The sequence below is a fragment of the Mya arenaria genome, chromosome 13 (assembly GCF_026914265.1).
Source record: "Mya arenaria isolate MELC-2E11 chromosome 13, ASM2691426v1".
NCBI lineage: Eukaryota > Metazoa > Mollusca > Bivalvia > Myida > Myidae > Mya > Mya arenaria.
The window spans coordinates 55,214,855-55,220,213 of record NC_069134.1 but is presented as its reverse complement, the minus strand read 5'-3'; positions in this window follow the sequence as shown (position 1 = coordinate 55,220,213).

The following is a 5,359-nucleotide window of genomic DNA, read 5'->3' as shown; positions in this document are numbered from 1 at the left end:
GTGCCTTGCAAACATGAATGACTCATTCAAAAAATCTCAAGTTTAAATCTTCCGCATTGACAATCACTTAAGTGAAGTGATTTGAAGTATTTACAATCCCTTAAGTGTAGTGATTTGAAGTTTGTAGATTGTTAACTATTTAGAATGATTATGTCAATATTAAAATGGCGTTCTAAAGGTCTTTTTGATTCAAAATATGGTGATTGGAATTTTAGAAGAGATAAATTCATAGCTTCGAAAATGCGACATAAGGCAGCTTAATTCATTATTTGTCTAAACCATCATTGTAGAAGAAATTGCTGCCAATATATAGTACAGCGATAGGGGGCATTGTCAGTGTTACACCAACTACAGCTGGAAATGTAATGTCTAGCGATATACAACATTGACACAGTTGCATCTACAATTGCAATCAATTAACAGTCAAGCGAGTGGATGTGTGGACAATATTGTATATACTATAGTATAACAAATATGTTGTTCACTGTTTTGTCAAGCTCACTATACATTCTGAGAGTAACTTCATATTGCTAGGCTTACCGAGAAATAAGTAGTGTTCGTATATTTAAGTTTTTTTGTTATTTGTCAACACGCGTCGTTTGCACGGTTGGTTTGAAAATAAAGTTTGCTTTGCTTAAAGGTTGCCGATTAAATAAACAATCATTTATGATGGTAACGTTTTATCAGCTGCCTCGTTTATAAGTAGCATTTGCGTGTGCCATCATCAATCAATTTTATTTTCACTCTAATTACGAATGACAAAATTTATTCAAGTAAATGATTTGTATTTTTGGAAAAACGTCTAATCGCACCATGCACTAACCTATAATACCGACATGTAATAACTAGCACGAAGGGCTTGAGCTGTTAGCGTACATATCTATTTCAAGTGTCTTAAATAAATTGCAAGACCAAGTCCGCTTTTCCATGTGAGCGTTGTTCGCATACGTAAAAACAAATATATAAAATTCGTGTTATTTATTCCGAGTGTCTGGATCCAAGCATTTTCATTAGATGCGCACATGTGCAGAACTATGCAGTTAACAAAATCCACGGATATGAAACAAAGCCAGAAAAAAACACGTAGAAAATGTGGCAAAAACGGAAAAAGTAATGAACTGAAATGAAAATAGATAGTATATCAGACATGCGTAAAATGAATAGTTTGCATTTGTTTCTGTTCTATTTGAACGTTTTTCATGGTAAATCAACATGACTGTTTAAGTTAACACCGACCATTGGAGAGCATTTAAATTTTATGGATTTCAGCACTGTGGCACATGAGAGCAGCCTGATTGGGATTATTGCGATAACTACTGCAGTGCCTGGGCCAGAAATTATTCATGGGCTCGGAAAATAACAAAACAGTCACTCAAAATTGACTTCGTACATACAGAGCAAGTAATTCGTAAATATATGTTTCATTTAAAGTGACACTCTTATTTTCATACAAATGAAAAACAAACATACATTTTGACTGATTAATCTTTAACTACTTACTAAATAAAGCAATTATCGAAACTATTAATTACTGATAACACGATTGTTAGCGTTTTAATAGCAGAAAGCGCATAAATATCAAAAGATTGGTGATTGCTAAAATATATACTTTGGTCTTCTTTATATTTATAAGGTAGAAATACCGTGTTTTATGCTCATTTCTTTCAAATTCAACTCAGTATTTGTCATAAGAACAATTGTTTTCGACAATCCTTTTTAAATATTAAAACAATTTATTAATTGTGGTAAATCTTATTTGGGAGTAAGAGTACATCTTTAAGGAATGAATGGGAAAGTCGATGTCATTATCTGAGTGTGTAAGCAGTTGTGCCGGTTAAAATATGTAGAGTCCGAAGTACTCTAGGCTTACTTTAACCTGCCCATTTTCGGGTATATCCACATTAATGACATCAATTACGCAATTCATTACTTATATTAACAACACAAATTTATTTATTTTCAGAATGATTGAAAACAACACTTATTTTCATTTAACCTTTCAGTTAGTAACCATTATGTAAATAGATCGACCCGACTGTTTGCCATATGACGCGGGTCAAAATACACGCCGTTATAGACGAATTTTAAAGTAAAAAGAAAAATATTATAACAAATCATCAATGAATATTTTTCAACATGAACAATATAAACAATGTGCATGTATATTTATACGCGATCCGAGCATATCCAAAGATGTTGCGTTCATCGGATGATAATCATAACTGCCACTCATTTAAATTACCAATTCGTTCAAAATGTTTGCGAAAAACTACAGAAAAAAGCTCAGGAGCAAAAAGTTTAAACATATACCCGTTTAAATGGCACTGGAAAAACGCCAACAAATAGAATCTAAAAACAAAAATCACAATCAAGGAACATGGAAAAACAGCACAAAACTCCATTTACAGCACATTGCATACATACTATATATTAAAAAAACTAGGTGTGTTGATCAAGGATTGTTTTGTACCGCATTGAAACGGTCAGTAAAATATAAATTTACCGGAGGTTTAAACCAGTTAAAGTACACAAACCTCACTCTTATCCCAACAATACTAAATAAAGAAAAAACGCAAAAGGTCAAAGTATGCCTTATCTTGTGGAAACTTAACAATAAAACAAATAATAAAAAACGAATCGGTAAATCCCAAGTACTTCTATGATAAGAGATCCCAACTCTATTTGCAAATGGAGGTGTACAATTCAGAGCACCTAATGCAAAAATGTTTTGAAACTATAGTCATCACACACAGACTGCCTTATAAATTAAAAGGTTTAAAACTGTGTGACCATAGGAGTTTCATAACAAAGAGCATCATTGTACTAAAACTAGGAACAACTAAAGAAAACATTATTAAAAACAAGAGCAGTCACAGTATGTGACGAATGCTCCTGAATGTGAAATTGACCTAAGAACAAGGTCAGTACATAAGCAGTTAATCTTGCCTTTACGTGTCAAAAACATATGTCAAATTATTTAAATTGCCTCTGAACATAAAAATACCACTCATACTCAACATACACTCTTAAGTCCTCATATTCAGCATTCCATTGTAAATAAACTTCTTAGTGTATCTTTCACCTTAGAGGTAGGGACATGGGTCTTGCACGTGACAGGTCGTCTTGGTATGTCAAACACATGTGGCAAGTTATTTTTAAATCTGTCCATACAAGAAATAGTTACAGCTCGGACACGACAACCTATACTCTGTGTCCTTATTTGCAGCACTCCATTGTGAGTAAACCTATGTGTGAAAACTTAGAGGTAGGGACACGGGTCTTGCACGCGACACGTCGTCTTAGTATGTCGAACACATGTGGCAAATTCCCAAACAAAAGAAAGTTACAGCCTGGACAAGACAACCTATACTCTATTTTCTTAGTTGCAGCATTCCAGCAAGTGTGACCTTGACCTTAGAGAGAGGGACACGAGTCTTGCAAGCGACAACGCCGTCTTGGTATGTTAAAAACATGTGGCAAGTTATTTTAAAATCGACAATGCCAAGAATACTGTTTATATACCGACTCACAGATATTCGCCAGTAATTTTTAATCTGCACAAGGGCCGAACCCGGCATGCACTTTTTGACTCTTCACGCGGACGGGTAACAGTCACGAGGTAAACATATCCCCGGTTCCCGTTCGCGCGTAAAGTCGAAGATTGCATGCCGGGTCCGGCCGGTGTGCATGGTCAAAATTACGGGCGAACCTTTGAGTCGATAAATAAACAGTATTCTTGGCAGAGTTATTAAAGAAATTTGCGAACACCGTCTAGTTTGTGCTTGTTGAGCGATTGCACCTAAGAGAACTTCCTTCTGAAGATGCATGCGACGTATACAGTTGTTTTATCGAAAAAATCTTGTTCATCTGCTAACCTTCATAACTTGTGAAAGATAAAGATTGTATGAAATTTTAAAATATTAAATATGTGAAAATAAACGACGAGTGGATTATTTGTTTATTATGTGTGTCATAAAGTACTGAGACACATTTTATTTATGATTCCCAGTCCAAGAGATCACCCTAGGGACCAATCGCTCGAATCTTGAGATAGCTCGATTGGCCAAAAATGCAGTCTAAATACCAAGTTACTGTGCGCTTTATACTGTATCGTTAAATAGTGTGAAAACATTATGCTGATGGTTAAATCAACAATTTGACGTACCTGTAAAATGCCAGTCTGTCCTATCGCCGAGAGCTGTGCCAGACAGAAAAAGCAACATCAATGTTAATTCCATGTTCACTTTATCCGTTTTCATAACAAATACCAGCGATACAGATGCCTAAGTCAAAGATCATGACACAATAACTTAAAATTTCCGCCTCGAATCAAAACTTCCTAATTGGTACTTATACGGCTAATTGTTTGAAGTGTACGGTTATCATACAGCAATGACATGTATTCAACAAGATATCTTTAAAACACGATTCATATACATTCTATTTTTGTCTCCTTTAAAGTGTTTTTTTAAGGTACCTATAATTTACGTCTGATTCGGAAACGTGCAGCTTTTGAAGGCGTATCTACCTGATTAATAATGTCTTTAAATTTAGTGCTGCGAACCAATTATTACAAAATATTGGTGTATTTAAAGGGTTATAAAAACGAGTTAAAGTAAACTCTTTCCATGATATTTTCAAAGCTGATTCACTCAGCAAGCAGATGTGGTCCAACTGAATAGTTGTTGTTAACGATTAATTTTCAAAATTTGATCCTATAACAGGAAGCAATAATATATCTATCAATTACAAGGCAACTCACTTCAAATGAGCGACAATAATACATTTATAATGGAAAGATAAATTATATTTGTGGTAATATAAAATTGCCGTAGTAACTAATTTAACTTATTGTAATAAATCCTAATCGGAGCTAATCTTAAACTTGTATTAAACAAATAGAAGTGTTATGGTGATAGTAAGCGCAGATCGTCTCAGCTTTACATGTTACTTGTCAAAAGAAGATGACTGATGTTTGAAATGAAGGCAAATGTTAACACTCACTACCCGTATTTAATAAAACACAATTGAGATTACGCTATGTAGACGATTTTTTATATTCGAGTGCATTTGTATAATGCGTGTAGTTGTCTATCAAAAATACCTACATCTTGTTAAATACCAAGATGTTTAAAGGTATCTGATGTTGTCATTATATCGGGCCATTGGAAACAACCTAAAACCGTGATGCCTCCTGAACGCATTCATTTTTGGTATAACCTTAATAAGAACTTTGTACTGTAATGAAAATGTACACAAAATTTGACATTGAGCTCCCAAACGGTTGAATTATCTACAAAACTTGGAAGTTTCGTGAAATCAAATTGGCGTTACACGATTTACTGCGGATGTTTCGAAT